Raw genomic sequence first — 18,409 nt, 5'->3', positions numbered from 1 at the left:
AATGATGCTATCCTTATGTCTGCATGAGCTGTAGCCTGCTCCTCTAAATATGTCTCAGTGTTTGCCATTACCGCCCCTTCCACTAGTATTTTAGCTAACTTTTCCTGTACAAGTTTTGCTTACTCTGCCTGCAACCTCTGAGCCATTTCCTTTTCTTATTCTTTAATCCTTTTACAACGGTGCATTATTATAGCCTGAATATCGGCACATCCCTTTGCTTCTACGCTTGCTATCTTGCCAAGTGCCTTCTGAACTTCCTTGGGCAATCCCCTTTTAATAATGAAATAGAAAAGGGGAACTGATCAGTCCCACTGGTCACCCGTCTCTTGCACTTTTAAAATGTGTTGAGCGGAATCTTCATTGTCCCCCATTGTATACTGCATTATGGACTGTAAGTCATGGGTGTCGGGGTATGCAGTGCATCCCACACTTGTGCCCTGATATTATTAAAAGGTGCCCCATCATGAGCATCATCATCTAGTTTTACTCCAGGTTATCCTGCCTGAGACACACACTTCCCCCCCACGCCTGGTCCCCCACATTTGAAACAAATAGGCTTTTCATGTCTACTACCATCAAAGGAACAGCCGCTGCCTGTTTCTCAAAGGCATATATCCACTTCCCAGCCCCGGAAGTAAGGGCCGGGAGCACCTTGATCAAATTATTTTTATCCATTTGCGCACATGGCACATAATTTGCTCTGCCAGGCCTGTTGTGTATTCGCAGCTTTTGCTTGCCTAGTCCTCGCCCCACTCTCCGCTCACCACTTCCCCTTTTCCTTGCCACTGCTACCTGCCCAAACCTGCTCCTCAATCGCTCACCCCACAAACGTTCTACCTTTGGCGTAATTTCTGGAGCCCCTTGCGCCTCACCTCGCTCGTCCTCTACCTCTTCTACACAGTCCCAATCGCCTTCCTGTCCCTCTGCATGCAACTCCTATCCAACCTCACTGTCCCATGACCTACACCTTCCGCCCCTCAATCTTTACTCCTGTGCTTCTCGACATGCACATCCTTAATGGCAGTGTTGTCCAATCTGAACAAAATGTCCCCAGCCCTCCACTCGTACAACCCACACCCGTGTTTACTCTCCCCCCTTTTGCTGCCCTCAACCGGGTCCACTCTGCATGCATTGCCTCCAATGCTTCCTGTAGCTCCTTCTGTGTTTTGGTCTCCCGCTGTGTACTGCTATTTGGGGTTGGTCGGGGCACATATGTTGGATTGTTGTATCCTGTGCCAGCCGGGCAGTGAGTGGGTAAACCCTTATCTAGGCCTGAGCTATTGCACTTCCCCTGGTGCTATGGTGGTTACTACAATTGGGGGGGGCTACTTCCTTTGCATCGGGGGATACACCTGGCAGTACCCTCCACATCCTGTACCATTTTCCACAGATCTAAAACCTCTTTTCGCTTTTGCAATTGTTTACCTGTATACTTAGCTGTTAGAAACACGCTCATGTGCTCTAATATCTCTCTATTATTAGAACTGTGCTCTGGCCAGGGGCGAGGCATTACCCCTTTGGTCTCTAACAACCACTGGTTGAGGTACTTCTATATGTTATCCTTGTACATGCACTGTACATATACTCCAGCTGAGTCATTTCCCCCATAATAAAAATGGTATGTTCAACAAAGCAACTGTCATGAATCGCCACTTTCGCCCCCTATGGACTTCATGGTCCATAAGGCACTGCATCATTGGGAAAATCATCCTTTCAACATGGCCGCCTGCACAGGAGCGCTACTCTCTAGCGTTTATGTCAGACGTGCTGCCTTCTAGAAAACAGGCACGCCCCCGCGGCTCTGAGCGTCTCAACGCTACTGTCCGTGTTGCTAGCGATTGCTACTGTTCCCTTCATCAACTCCTTTCAGCTTCTTCTATCCTTTCCTTCCAGGCTGCCCCCCTGTTCACAACTGCTCCCGCTATTCTTGGCTCCTTCCTCCTTCATCCCGGACCGCGTGTGCGGTCCCGTGCTAGCGGGTCTTCCGCTCGCCTTGAACTCTGAATCTATGCCACTGCTCCCTCCTGGAATCCGCCATAGTGCTTCCATCCTGGATACTGAACCTCACCCAGCTTCCTGAGGCATACAGTGAACCTCACATTGGACCCAGACCCAGAGGACACGCGCCCTTACCTGTACAAGTCCAGAACAACCCGGAAGAAAGAAAAGTCTCCAAAGAACACTCAACACTGAGAAAAACAGGTGAGAAAAAGGGCAGAGTGACAGAAATGTTTAGTCGTATGTCACACACAAAAATATTGTAACTGTCTCTACCAGTCCTCCGTTCCACACCAGTCACCCTCTGTTCACACACCCCCTTCTTCACTCACTCCCACCTTTTGCACATTGCGCACTCACACTATTTCCACTGGCCCTCCCTTAGCCTCCAGCAAGTTCACAATGACAATTCAATACACTAAAACAATAAACTAAAATAATAAGCTAAAACAACAACCATTACTTTTCTTCTTTCGACCGCCCAGAATAAATTGGGCACAGGAAGTCGAGCCCTCTAATTATATGGCGCTCCTACCCTTGTATCCTCCTTATCACATTAATAAATGGCACATCTACTCTCCTTACTCAGAAAGGATTCCACACTCCTTTTTTTCCTCCTTGTAATCTCCTCAATAATAATAATAAACAAAAATACACAACCAGCCACGTGGCCTTTTCACACTCTCCCATCACCTACACACAAACTTCACTTCCCCACTCATGCTTATCCCCTTTGTTGTCGCTCGTAAGAGGTGTACTTACATTTGTGTGTTCACACAAGCTGCTCCATCATGGGGTCCCACCAACGGCCTGCACTCTCCTAGGATCCGCCCCTCGCTTCCAAGAGCAGACATGAATTCTGTGAAAACAGCTACTGTACACCGCTGCGGATTGCGTGTTTGTGAATGGTCACTGTATCTGGGTGCAGCCCTGCAGAGATACAGCGTGGAAGCCTCCCTCTTTGCGGGTGTCGCTTTGATCACTTCGGGGTCACCAACAATGTAGAGAGACCCCTTAATGATTACACCAGAAAAATACAACTCTCTAGGGAAAAAATCCCTGCACACCTCTTGCAAGGAAAACAAAGTTTTATTTCCACAAAATAGAAGTGCACTAGCAAAGAACTCTGCTGTCACAGAACGTTCTGCCAAAATAAGCACAAACAACACTTTATGAAGGCAGACAGCGTCATCAGTGACGTAGCTTACATACAGTGCAAACCCACTTGGCTGGTTGGCCGAGACTCTGTGCATAGGCTACTTGCTCCATAAGGGATGCCAGACCATTGGTCCCAGCCCCTTCTGTCCATCTTCTACCACGTGGCTTCTTCCTTTCGCATCATTGGGCATGAAGCTACCACTGATTGGCAATTATGTGAAAAAAACAATACAAGCTCTATCTCTAACCTGATGTGCACCTGGAACTGTAGCCATGGACTAAGAGGATAATTTGAGGCCATTGCTTCTAACAAACAACACCTTGATTCCAGACTATGTTGTTTTATCCCTCCCTGCACCTCACAGCACAAATCATGTGACCTATGATGAAGGCAGCAGATCCTTGGTTTCAGATCTTTTCTAATCGATTGGGGGCTTGACAGGTTTATGGTTGATGGACTGGGGCTATCTGGTACCTTGGAATGCCGGAGGTCTTGGGACTGGGGCTTACAGGTGCTATTTCTTTGAGCTGGGATAGGAAGGGTCAGAGGCGTGTTCCCTCCTTCTCGTGGGCCTTCTCGTGGGTTCAATTTTCACAGTGAGCTCTCAACCCCCTTGTGGCCTTGTAGGGCACATTTCTTCTGGGATACAAAATATTGGCAACATGAGACAATGAAGGGTCTATGAATCTCGGCAACTCTGGCCTTCCTCATCGGTGCCCATATACAATCTAGTACTGCCCGCATACACTTTATTCTATGTGTGTGACTCGGGCCTGCGGCACTCGCTTCAACGCAAAACCAGGCCCCCATTGCAGTACGACTGCTACTATCTAAGATAGCGTGTTAATTCCCCATGCATTACTAGAGCAAGACGCACACCCTCACCCAACTGTAACTCCCCTTAACCCATATCGCACCTTCCCGGGCCTTTGTTTCATACAAAAGCACTGCGGGATCTGGGCTGGGTCTATGGTTGCTCACTATGGTAGAGTGGGACGATTGTCCCTCCTTCCCAACAGTTCCAACAGAATTGCTTTATTAAATAAAATGTCAGGATGGATGAAGGCCTTACATGCCCTATACTAATGTGGGATTTCTCTACTTTAACAAAGTAAGGAAAGTGTCTGTGCCCAAAACCTATCCTTGCCCTCACAACTAAATCTAAACAATGTGTAGGGATGTCAGCAAAAACAGATATAGTGATTGGATTAAAGTTCTGAGCTCTTCCAGCTCATAGCTTACTTTTTAACTCCCTTTCCCAAGTCCAAGACAGTTCCACAAATCCCCAGCCTGCCCTTGCCCAAGTTCAGGACAGTTCCTCAAATCCTCAGTGCTCCTTTCCACAAGTTCAAGAAAGTCAATTTTCACTTATTCTCAATCTTTGAATGGTCAAAACAACTCCAGATCAACTTTACTCGCCTTCTGGATTGGAGCAACAGTTCAAGCAGTTTGTTCAAAACAACTCCAGATCAACTTTACTCTCCTTCTGGATTGGATCAACAGTACAATCAGATTACTTCTTCTCAGTTCACTTCAGCAATGTCTCTGGCTTTCACAATTGCAAGTTCCCTGGTCTAGGCGCAGTTGTCAGACCACACGGTCCACCCACTGCAGGTCGGGCAACCAGGAAACCTAGGCTTTCTAGCCAACACAGGTTCCTCTGTATCTGCCTATGTGTGAAGGTTCTCACTCACTTGACTTCTCCTTGTCAGCCTCTTGGCTTTGCCACAATGTGTCACATATCCTTTGCTAGTCTTTGGCCTCGCCACACTGTATTCATGTACATAGTTCCGTTCATGGTAGTTCTTCACCACCTTGCTGTCATGCTCTATCGCAATCTTTCATACTTGCTTTCTTGTTTCGTGCTTTTCTTTCAATTAGGCGATATCTAAATGTCACATTCATTTGTCATCAGGTCGTAGCTTTGCCAAAAAAGCTCTCATTCAGTTCGGTATTCAATATTTGCAATTGTTTACTTTGCCGCGTGCATTTACTCTGCCACTTGCATATTATATTGTTCTTAATTTGCTCCCAACCCGTGGCTTTGGGTTTGTTTCATTGTGCACATGCACTTTTATTAATTCAGCATTCACCTCGCTTCTTCATAGTGTACCAGGGGTGCCCCAGCAAAAGAGACTTTCATTCACCGGCTCCAGGTGTTCCCTCTGGCTATCACTTATACACAGGGGTACAAGGATGCCAGCAGTGCACACAGGAGTGCGCCACAGTAAAGATAAGTGGTGAACCTGTAGGAGGAGTTGTGGTTTTAGGGATTGCAGGCCGGGGCAGGCGGGCACAAGTGATCTATCTGATCACTGCTCCGCACCGTAATTGCAGTCAGCATTTTCCAGAATTACGGGAGGCGCAGTGATCACATAGATCCGTTTATTCTATCCTCATGACCAGAATAAGATGTCAGTTTGTTAGCTAATTAGTATTGAGATCATCTCCTTTCCCATGTTGCTGATTGGATAACACGTGTATCAGCTGAACTTGACATTTTATTGGCTGTTCTAGGAGGAGTATGCATGGAGTGAGTGACTAAGTTTCAAACAATCCATGTGTGAAAGGTGACTGTCTGACATTGAAATTATAACTTTTACATCCCTTTCCCTTTGACCCCATCTGTTGGCACCGCCTTACTGCTCTCCCCATTATGAACTGTTCATTACCCGTTCAGCTTTGCAACTCGTCGTTGGAAACATTACTTGCTTCCCCTTCATTTCTCATGATTTATTTGCACTGCCTCCAACCTTATGTGCTGGAGGCGTAGCTGCTTGCAGAACTTCATTCTCTTACAATTATATATATATATATGTATATATTTATAAATATATTTGTGCTTATGTAACTTGTGATTTTATTAGTTTGCTCTTGCTACTATTATGTATGTCTTGTTAGGGTTGTTCATGAGTTTCCATAAAAATCACGAACTCCTAATTAATTCTACCTCATGTGTAATGGTGTTTTGTATGTCTCCTTCGTTAGCAATTGGAGCTCTATTAGTGAGAATTTTCCTTCGGATGGAAGTGTTTCTCCTTGTTCATTCTGTCTCAACAAGCATATTCTTCACTGCTCATTGTTCGGTTCTTACCAACTTGTGACCTTCATTATGATATGTTTTGATGTACTGCCAAGGAACATAAATTGTTATATCTCTTCTGAACACAGGCTTGGGAACATAGCTAAACTGATGTGTTTTGACCAATTAGTGTGCATTGTTTTGTCCTTTAGCTCTGGGATCTGATGTCTTTGTTGTTTTTTCATGACCTCACTACCACAACTCCTGCCTGGGATGGTGTTTGCCCCGCTTGCCTTAACCAATCACTGCGCAGCATTTCGTCTTGCTGTGGGAAGTTGCAACTGCAAGGCCGATGTTTTTCTGCTGAGGGGTTGAGGGTTTACATGCTTCAGAGATGGCTAACTAGGTTTCAAGGCCTTCATGTACTGTTTATTTGATTATTATGAAAGTTCACCAACATTTGCTATCATTGTGAATGCCCCCTTACTATTTCCCTGTATACTTTTAAATGCTGCTATCCTTATTAAAGTTATGAGGTTATATTTGAGTGCGAGATTGGTGCATTACGGCTCACTAAGGCATAGCTACTAGTGTTTATTTGTGCCTACTCAGGGACATTTCTATGTGTGGGGCTGCACACTTCTAAGCTGTGTGCCTTTTTCACAGTGACTTTTGTAGCTTATATTTTTGTGCACATTTAGCTCCTTGGATGTATTTTCCAACATTACTGTGCTAGGTAGGATTCGGCCGAAATGACCAAATCCAATTTACCTGCCCCACCAAAAGACCTAAAATACATAGCACCAAACCTTTGTGGTAAGTATGTTTTGGTGGGGTAGGTAAAGAAAATCAAAACAAAGGCTGCGGGGGCCGCGGGGGTGTCCCCTGCAAACCCAGCTCACTATACTATTCAGTTGTGGGGGACACCCCTGGAGCCTTATTTATTTATTTATTTATTCAGGTCAGCTGCAGAGGTGTCCCCCGCAACCCTTGCTCACTATACTGTAAAGTATAGTGAACAAGAGTTGCGGGAGACACTCCTGCAGCTGTCCCCAAAAATAAAAAAGGCTTCAGGGGTGTCCCCCACAATACCCCGCTCACCATACTTTTCAGGATAGTGAGCTGGCATTGCGGGGGACACCCCCACAGCAAACCTGAAAAAAAGGCTGCGGGGTTGTCCCCCGCAACACCCTGCTCACCATACTTTACAGTATAGTGAGCAGAGGTTGCGGGGGACAACCCCGCAGCTGACCCGATAAATAAATAAATAAATAAATAGATAGATAGATAAATAAGGCTGCAGGGGTGTCCCCCTCAACACCCCACTCACCATACTTTACAGTATTATGAGCGGGGGTTGCAGGAGACACCCCTGCAGCTCCCTGACAACAAAAAAAGGGAAATAAGAAAAATACCCTGCAGCGCCGGTTCCCGATCACAGAAATGAAAGGGAACCAGCGTTGCAGGGACACAGCGCATCGAGGTGAAAGGTAAGTAGGGGGGTGGGGGTGTGTTGGGGTGGGGCGGGGGTGGGACCGGGGTTGTCGGCAGGGGTTAGTTTTTGGGGTTGTTTTCAGGAAATGTCTGCATGAGAAATATACGAACATTTATATATATATCAATCGATCTTGGAAACCAAAAGAAGCATTTTTCGTTTCATGGGATTTAACCCAATCACATGGGACTCCAGCAGCAACCAGAAACGGTATATCTAAACTGATGTTCTGCCACTCAGGATACAGTGAGCCAGCCATTTAGGGCGTTATATTGCTCAAGTATCCATGTTGAATGGGAATTACCGAAAATCTGTGGTATTAATCATTGACAATTATGCACTGGAGGATTCTAGTCCATTTTCCAATACTGGATAGATACCAGACGGAATCAAGTTAGGCCTTGACAACGACCAGGGGTCAAAACACGTGTCGGCTGTTTTTTATGAGAGAATAAAACACAACGCATCGCAAAATTTGAATCTTTAAGACTTTTTTTGGATGAACTTTATTCTATCTGACAAACATTGGGACTTCGAGCGCGAGACACTCTCCCCAACCACTTCATTTATGCATATTGTTACACAGGCTTTGTGGGAAGCTTGAGGGAGGAGTTTGTTTTCTCGGTGCCAAGGAATCGTTCATATTTTTTGGATTTGCACATACAATTGTAGAGTGGTGACTAGTGCACTTTTGAGATCGATCCCACAACTTAATATTTTCATTTATATATATATATCGTACATTTCTCATGCAGTAATTTCCGTGACAGACCTTTCTGCCACAGTAAAACAACCCCAATTGAACAGGTATAGGTGGTAAGGGAAGTTAACAATAGAAGAGTTTCCATGATTTGACCAAGTAAAGCAAATCAATATTAACTATACGGTGTAAATATAAATCATAAGTGAGGGCGCTAGAGCGTGACCAAGATGGTGGCTCTTGTGTGAGCTCCGGAGCGCACCAAATAAATCCTTTACAATAACGCGTCCAGGGGACCATCAGACCCCACCCAGAGACAGGGCTGTCATCCGTGAACGAGGCGAATTGACATTGTTGCTTGGCAGTGGCGGTGGAATCTCCCATGACCGCCTGGCCGACTCGGGGCCTGTAAGGAGCGGGGCCCACCAGAGCAGCTCTCCAAGGTGGCATCCAGAGAGAGACGGCGAGTCGGAGTGGTGTGCGAGTGCTGCCCGTGCTGCGAGAGGTGGCACCCAGAGTCTGGGCTGCAGGGGTCTGCCGTGACCCTGGGGCCCCCCCCGCGGGAGGCGCGGCCACCGCGCAGCCAACCGGTGGGACCACACCCAGGATCGGGGGTGGCAGCGGCCAGCCCCCTGCAGTGGCCAGCATTGAAGAGGCCCCGCGGGGCAATCCAGCTGGTGGAGCTTCGGCACGGCTCGCCGAACTGCAGATCCCGGGACACTACGATCGAGAGCCCTCCCCGCAGCCTTCCTCTGATCTCCAGACTCGCCCAGCAGCGCGGGGGCCCAAGCATCGTGGTGGAGAAGCGGCGGTGGCATCTGCCAAATCAGGTGAGCCAATCCTCCCTCCTACAAACTCCAAAAGAGGGCACAAGGAGCTCCGGGCACGGGGCAGTCCATAACAGTACAGCCTGGGTCCACTATCAGGGGGCTCCCCCCATCTTGATCGCACAGGCCCCACAGCGGGGGTAATGAACGGGGGCTGCACAAGGCCCACCCACACTTTGGGGGCCACAATCATATGCCAGGCGACCGACTCCCAGCAAACCCCCACCCGAATGAGACACGAGGCAGCTACCAAAGGAAACTCCCCTACGGCCACAGAACAACAAAGGGTGGCAGGCTACCAGCCGAACAACGAAAGGCCCCCCTCCTGCTGTAACTACCCCTCTCAGGGACACGCCGTATGGCTAGAAACCCTCTTGTGAACTCGCAAACCGCGACTACCATCAGTTACCATCTGGAGGCTAAAGAAATAAGTAGGAAACTCACAGACAGTGCACCGCACCCAGTCTGGGAATAACAAAGCCGCCAAGATGGGGAAATAGGATAAATCACAAAGGAAGCTGACATTCGAACCAGGAGCCATAGTCAAAACCCCAAAAGCGATAGATCGGCTGGAGAGCCCAGAGGGGTCCATACCTCCAGAAGACGACGACCCCGCTCAAACTTCTGACATCAGAGAGCTCCTCCTTGAATTAAAGGCCGGCATTGGCAATATCGACAGTAAACTTGATTCCCTATCGACAAAAGTCGACCAGCTACAACATCGCTTGGATAAGCATGGAGACAGACTAGACACCACAGAACAACAAATCTCTGACATCGAAGATAACGCGGCCTCCATGTCCACCAAGGTGACAACACTGGAAGCCCAAATGAATGCTGTCATGGCTAAAAACGAGGACCTCGAAGGATGATCCCGCCGGAACAGCATTAGGATCCTAGGGGTGAGAGAGCAACAAAACACGAGGAAAATGGAAGACTTTGTAGAGACCTTATGCAAAGAGTTATTTGGCAGCCCCGTGCTATCCAACATATTCGTAGTGGAAAGAGCCCACAGGGTCCCGACCAGCTGACCACTCCCCGGGACAGCTCCTCGCCCAATAATAGCTAAACTACTCAACTTCAAGGACCGAGACACAATCCTCTGCCTTGCAAAGGGAGAAAGGGAATCTACATAATGACGGAGACGACATCCAGTTCTTTCCTGATTTCTCTCTGTCAGTCCAAGCGCTACGCAGAACTTTCACCGGAGTGAAACGTCGGCTACAGGACAACAAACTGCTATATTCCATGCTATATCCTGCCAAGTTGCGAATCCAACACAATGGCAAATCTCAATTCTTTAACTCACCCGAAGAGGCAAATCTATTCCTTGAAAAGCTGGGGTGCAAACAAGCCACCGGCACTCCAAGACCCCAAAGGAGAGATCGGGCTGAAAGAGATCTGCCATGATACCCACTCCTGCTCATCTTAAGGCCGCCTGACATCAACCAAAAGAACCCCTGGACTCTATAACTATGTTGAATTTCAATGTGCACCCAACCTTGGAAGTTCCCTAGTGCCCCAAGCGCAGCTCAGGTATGTTTCGGGAAATTGGGTGGGGAAATTTGATGGGCAAATTGGGGGTTGCCCGTGACTGGGAGGGAATCTGTTTAATGTTATGGAAGTGTGCCTACCTGGGGTCCTCCCCCCCCCCCCACCTGCACCCAAGGCCACCAAGTGGATGCACTGAAACTAGACCTCAACCAGGAAAGCAGAAACCTGGACACAATACCGCAGCAATCTGGCCTGTCACAATTAACCGTCACTTTGCCCCAAAGGTAACCAAACAGTTTATCACCATAAACATTCAAGTTAGCCACCTGGAACATTAAGGGGGGAAACAACCTGATCAAAATGAGAAAGTTGACACAGTACCTCCGGAGGCACAAAGTAGACATTGCTTGATTCAGGAAACCCACCTCCTCCCCGAAACAGAGAACCGCTGGGCCCGAGATTGGGGCTGTCATAGATACTTTGCCTCATACTCCTCATCCGATAGAGGGGTCAGAATCCTAATACACAGATCCCTAAAATTCAAACTACTCTCAGTCCAAAATGACGAGGAGGGGAGGACGCTCCTGGTACATGCGATCCTGGAAAACACAGAATTCATCATCATAAACTCATACGGGCCAAACACAGACGGATACAACAACTTCGACTGGGTAATAACGCACCTGAGAGAAGCGAGGTCCGCAACAATCATATGGGCAGGTGACATGAATACTGCATTAGACCTACACTGGGACAGATCCCACTCGCCGTCAACAACCGTTCCTAAGGAAATCTGCAAAGCATTCGACCTGGTATACATCTGGAGGCTCCAACACGGCGAGACCCGAGAATACTCCTTCCACTCCTGGATTCACAACACCAGCTCCCGCCTTGCCTATATAATGGTCTCCGCACACAGCCAAGTCCAATGGTTGGACAGCCAAATTCTGCCCAGATCTCTGTCGGACCACTCGGCAGTCACTGTCGTATGCTCCCCACCAGGTCCATCAGTGGGCAAAAGACACTGGAGATTCAAACCCGGATCCCTACAGGACCAGGTGTTCACTGACGAACTCCGCACGGAGCTCATCTCCTTCCTCGAACTCAAACAAGGCTCAGTGACATCCGCCGGCAACCTGTGGGAATCCCTAAAAATGTTACGTCAGAGGGATCTGCTTAACCAAAGAACAGGGTATCCTCGAGCTCATAAGACGCGAGCTTGCCTCAAGCGAGACCCGACTAAAGGAGCTCGAGCACATGCAGACCACAGCACCAGAACCACACGTGCTAGCATCACTAAAGGAAGAGCTAGACAAATTCAGCGCGACAGCGAACCGTGGCTAAAATTTCTATCACATGGCCATCGCGTCCGCCAATATGGAGAAGGGCAGAAACCGGGTGCCCTCCTCGCAAGATTGATAGCAGCAGACCGGAAGCCAACACAGATAGAGCAAATCAGAAACCCTCAAGGCACCTTAGAACATACAGACAAGGAAATAGCCGAAATATTCTGTGCCTTCTATCAAAACTTGTACAAGGCCAATTTCACTGCCACTCAAGAAGAGCTAAAGTAATACCTGGCAGATATAGAACTATACTGGGTGGACGCCCCGCTGAGAGAACCCCTAAACCTACCCATCACACTAGAGGAAATCCTCCAGGCCATCAAAGACCTACCATGCACCAAAGCACCCGGCCCGATGGGCCCCGATGGGCTAATTGGCGAGTTCTATAAATCATTTGCAGCAATCCTTGCCCCACTCCTTCTACAGTTTTTTGAGTAAGCACTCGAGACCGGTTCACTACCCCCGACCCTCCGCAAGGCGAATGTGATCCTTCTACACAAAGCCAATAAACCCCCCGAAGAGTGCAGCTCGTACAGACCAATCTCACTGATCAACCCTGACAATAAAATATTAGCCAAGATCTTGGCCTCCAGACTCATTCCCCTGATGCCCGCACTGGTCCTCGCAGACCAGGCCGGATTTGTACCAGGCTGCAATACAACATTCGGCATCAGACGTATGTTTGGAGTAATGGAAGCACTAGATCCCTCGCGGTAGCGGTCCTCCTAGATGCCGAAAAGGCTTTTGACTCCATAGAATGGCCCTTTCTCTTTCAGGTCCTTCAATGGATGGGTCTCGGCAAGCGATTCATCCAGCTAACCGCTCTCCTGTACAACCAACCCAAATCACACATAACTCTGGGAAAGACCAGATCGTCAGCAATCGACCTCCAGCGGGGAACCAGGCAAGGGTGCCCCTTATCCGCTCTGTTCTTCGTGCTAGTAATGGAGCCCCTCGCCTCTGACCTCCGGGCCAGACACATGCACAGAGGCCTCACCTTCGGTCCCCACAAATGAATAATCTCCCTATATGCCGATGACATCGCTCTTTACATACAAGACCCGGCGACCAACTTGAACCCAGTATTTTGTGACATAATCGAATTCGGCAACCTCTTTGCCCTAAGGATCAACCACAGCAAGTCCTTTATATTCCTGCTAACACCAGAGACCCAAGAATTCCCAAATGATTTTGGCTTCCAATGGGAACACAAAAAAGTTTGGTACCTAGGCATCCAAATGGCCAGGGACCACCAATCTCTCTTTGAAGACAACTACAGTAAAGTCATTCAAATACTCCAGGGGAAGATCGATAGATGGAAGTCACTACCACTCAACCTCTGGGGACGAGTCTCGAGAGTGAAAATGGTAATAATCCCCAAACTCCTCTATCTCTTCGTAAATCTCCCCATTTGGTGCCCTAGGAACTTCTCCACCGACTACAGAGCCTAGTCCTAGAACTTTTATGGGTGGGCAAACCAGCCAGAATCGCATATAAGTCACTAATTCAACCAGTAAAAAAAGGCGGCATGGCACTCCCCGACTTTGAGCGTTATTATTGGGCGGCCCAAACCCAATTCCTGGGCCACTGGTACGCCACGCTCCTAGTACGGCCCCATGTCCAACTAGAGCGAACTCTCGCATACCCTTACCTGCTCAGAGCAGTTATCTTCGGCCAAACACACACTCCACACAACACTCTAAACACAGTCTTCTCCACCATAGCAATATGGAAAAAAATTGCACAAAAATGTGACATTCAGACCAGGTTCTCCCCTGTTCTACCGATAGAATTCCCCTAACTACAGAGAAAGTCTATCTAAACTGGACCGACAAACTAAAATTAAAAACCATGGGAGACCTCTTCCTCGAGGGGAACTTCCTCACTCCACAACAGGCTAAAGCATGCAGAGCTACCACTGCCCTCGACACATTTATATATTTCTGCCTTAGACGCTCCCTCCAAGTTATACTACCCTCGTTCCCCCATCAGCCCGCAACATGGCAGCTGCTGCACGGGGTCATTCTGTCACAGGGGGAGGGTAAACTAGTGTCTATGCTATATAAATCACTGCTAACGGAAACATCCCCGAACCCGATAACACCCAAGGTGAGATGGGAAAAGGCCCTCCAGGTGGTAATTCCAGATGAAGAATGGGAATATATCACTGCACAAACCCAGACGGTATCGCTAAACACAAGATATAAAGTGATACACCTAAAATTCATTCACCAAGCGTACCATAACCCGTCAGAATTCATCGCTACCACCTCACAACCCCCCCGACATGCGGTCACTGTGGCTCCCCATCAGCAGACTTTCTCCACCTCGCATGGTCCTGTCCAGCCATTCAACAATTCTGGGTAACAATACTCGAAAAGACCGCCACAATCATAAGCACACCCATAGAACCCGACCCCAAGATTACACTCCTGGGACTCACTAAACACCCCCCCCCCCCCCGCACGCAAGCTTGGAGGGCTGCTGCTGCTGTTGGCACGCAGGAGAATTGCAATGTCATGGGGAAAGGGACCCACACCGACCCCACAGCAATGGTTAAAAGACATATCCTACTGTTAAGACACGTAATCGAACTTTATCAAGCTTCTACCCCTACACGCACGGCCCCCTGACATCTGGGGCCCATACATCGCCTACCTGCTGTCCCCCGAGAACAGTGACTCTTCGAGGGAAGCATCCCCAGGACCCTACCAAAATAACCCAGACACTTTGGCCAGCCAGCGATCGACGTCGAACTGATAATAACTATCAAACTCATGCACAGTTGTGTATACAGGGGCTGGGGTGATGGGCGGGATGCGGTATACAAGGCACATGTTACTTCCATGTTTTTTTAAGTTGTAATCTACTTGATTTATGTATAATCAGTTGAATATACCAAAAATAAAGGTTTTAAAAAATATATATAAAGCATAAATTTAAGAATGGTTTTCCATTTGTTCCTAATCCTGGAAACGCTCTCTTTCACAACACGCCATGTAGTTTTACTTAACTTGTAATATTCCTTAACTTACTGCACCTGTTTTGTTTAATAAATAAGTTTATTTTGTATACATATTTGTTAGGACAATACATTGCATGAGAACCATTATGCCTGTTAACTGTACTTTTCACCAGCCTCCTGCTCTCCATAGTCTAAGACTTCCTGCTCATCCACCGATCAGTTTTGAATTTGGTTTGACTCTGTGTAAACCTTTGCAGGTCCACTGAGTTGGGCTTGACAGTACCCTATTTCACCAGAGTTTCTGAAAATCCTCCAAATAGCTGCCTTGGCTAAATACTCCAAAAGTACCCCATATTGTCACCAGTAGAGTTTCCTCACGCAGACAGTGTGCCTTAGTCACAGGCTGGTTGCAGAATGTTACCTTTAATAGGCTTTACTGCAGTATAACCATTTTACTGGACTCACTACCTCCACCTGTTGCCCAATAATGTATCTACATGTCTCGTGGAACCTTAAAGGGAAATATCCAATTGGTGGTACTAAGTGACAAGTCCCTACCATGCCACCAGGGAAGAGTGTGGTAGACCAGGAAAGCCTTACTACACACTCCCAGTACATCATTACTTAGCGGGTCCAGGCCACAGCCCCAATGGTCACCTCAGACTTTCTCCCCAGAGCCAGGCAGAGAATTTGGTAACAGGCCTTGTCTTTGACTTCGATTTCTTCCACTTGCAGTGTTCTAACAGCCACCCTCACTCAGCATCAGCCAATCAGCGTGCACATGCAATTAGTGCAAATGAACTCACTCTGTTAGTTCACACAGCCGTACTCCAGCACTACAGAATGATTATTGACTGCCGAATCTGGCACAGAACAATGGGTTATTTGTGTGCATATACCTGCAGACCGAGAAGATTGGCAAAGAACAGCAGGGATGTATGCAGGGAATACCGGTCAGATGTGTATAAAACATGTGGGAGATTTACTAGGAACATTTGGGAGAACACTGTAGAGAATTTCAAGGCATGAGAATGAGATTCCGCGATACAGTTGCTATTTGTGGGTGTTGCTAGGTCTGGAAAAGATCCGGGGCTAAGCTAATTTTGGGACTGTCGGGACTGGGGGCTAGCTAGCCTTTTTGGTTGTAACCCCTGAGCTTCTTTCTGGGGCTACAACCAAAAGACCTGGGGCTATAGCCCCCTCAGCCCCCCCCCAGCAACGCCTCTGTGCACATTAGGGGATTTACAACCATATTTTCAATGAGCAGTAAAAATGTCCAGATCATAGTTTTCAGGTGGATACACGCCTTTTGCCTGCAATGTATGTTGGATCGTTTCAACAGTTAATTAGAGAATACAGACATATGTATGTTTGTACAGTATGATGAAAGTCAATTACTAAAATAAAAAGTATTATGATTAACAGTAAAATTCCTGAAACAGTGTAACCATGTAAACAGTTAAATGTTCGCATCGACCTTTTCACTAACAATACCCCTGCCAGCTCGTCAGAACGCTGGCAGCATATTATCCATTATTATAATGTCCTTCAGCTCACATCACAGCCCAGGCCCATTATTTTCAGGTCTTTTCGGAAGTCAGCCCATATGGCCAACGGTCGCCAGGTGATAGGTACAGTAATTATACAGGGACCATTGCATACATTGCAGAACATACGTTCTTCCAATCACACATTATGCATTGGGGAGTAACTCTTAGACCGTGCTTTGACTATTCGGCATCTGGCTATTGTCGAAGCCACAGACAGAAAGTACTTTATTTTTGTATGTTTAAAGATAGGTAAGAATCTGGTTATTGGGTCCAATTTCTTCTCTGCTAATAGCAAAAATGGTGTTTATGACTTTCTCCCAACCAATGTAACCTTAGGCCACTTCCAGCCTGAAAGAGCTCTCCTTTTATAAAGTTTATTAAAAGATTTTTGTCCCGGATTTATTTATAAAGCGTTTCAAAATAACCAAAGGCAGATTGCTACAGAAGCCCATGGGAATCCTCCCGTGATTGTTCAAAGAAACAAAGGGCAACACAAGATGGACCTAGGGGAGTCCTTTCCCAAAATGCAAAAATAAAGCCTGCTTGCAGTACTTCTAGCGCCTTGCCGGAAGACATGGGGAGTTTCAAACAGGTCTGTGGTTCGTAGTGATCATTCTGGCCCATGTTGAAATACTAGTTGCATGCTTTCCTAAAACCCATACCTCATATCACCTCAAAAGACATCCCCCCCAGGCCTCTCAATGTGGCACGTAGGTGACTTCCTTGTTCCCAAAGTCTGTACCCCACTCTCATCCACTAGGTCCCTGAAGTTCGAGTACCAGTAACATAGATATAGGAGTGTGGCCCTACAGTCCATCGCAATCTCCTTCTCTCTCTCTGGGCTCTCGGGGCTGGACCTCCCGCTGTCCACTCTACTCCTATTACGACCTCCGTCTCCTTCAGTGTAGCAACACCGTATCTGCCCTCCTCCTGCCTTATGTGACTGTTTTGGAAAACCCTTGTCTGCTAAAAGCTTTTCTCCTATCTCCCGTGTCCTCTTGTTCTAGTAGTGGTTCCTTCTCCCCCTCCGGGGGTTCACTTTCCAACACCCTCAATATATCTTTCTACCCTTCCCGGGACTCTTTCTAATCTCCTATTTCTCACTCTGCAATATTCTTCACCTCTTTTTCCATTCTCCTGCTTTCCCGTTTACTACTTCACCTCTTTCTGCATACCCATCACCTCTCTTTCTCTCTCTCTCTCTTTCTCTCTCTCCCTCACACACTCTCTCACTCTCTCTTTCTCTCACCGTCCTCTTCACTCTCCATCATATTCTTCACCCTCCATGTCACCTTATGTGTCACTTTGGATGCAGCCATCGCCTCTCTCCAAGTATTTCTATCTGTTGCCTTCTTTACCACCTTGGGAACAACTGCCACCACTCTATAAATCGTTCTCTCTATCACACTCTTCACCCCTTTGAGCACAACGATCTCCAATCTCTAGACCCTGCTGGTACACACCTTCTTCACAACTTTGTTCTCTGGATCCCAACTTGCCTTTTGCATCCCCTCCAAATCTTTGGGGAACTCCTTTGTATATGTGTTTGTGTTTGTATTTGAAGAACAGGGATGACAGTTTCAATGAGTAATTACTTACAATAACATACTTACAGATGGCGGAGGCATTCCACGGAAGGGTCCCTGTACAATAGTACAAAGAAGAGAACAAGTGGGGAGCCACTTTACGGGGATTTGAACAAAGAGGGTCACAGACCAGGGACAAAGCAAAGCAAAACAAACAAAAAAAGAATAAACTGGTGACTTACAATGGTTACATTAACCTGGGGGACAAGTGATTCAAAATAAAGAGGAGTGCATTACAAATATGCAATATTACATTATGTTATTACT

This window comes from Ambystoma mexicanum, chromosome 8 (assembly GCF_040938575.1).
Source record: "Ambystoma mexicanum isolate Mex_15411 chromosome 8, UKY_AmexF1_1, whole genome shotgun sequence".
Lineage (NCBI taxonomy): Eukaryota > Metazoa > Chordata > Amphibia > Caudata > Ambystomatidae > Ambystoma > Ambystoma mexicanum.
The sequence above is the reverse complement of the archived record's forward strand: the minus strand, read 5'-3'. Positions refer to the sequence as shown.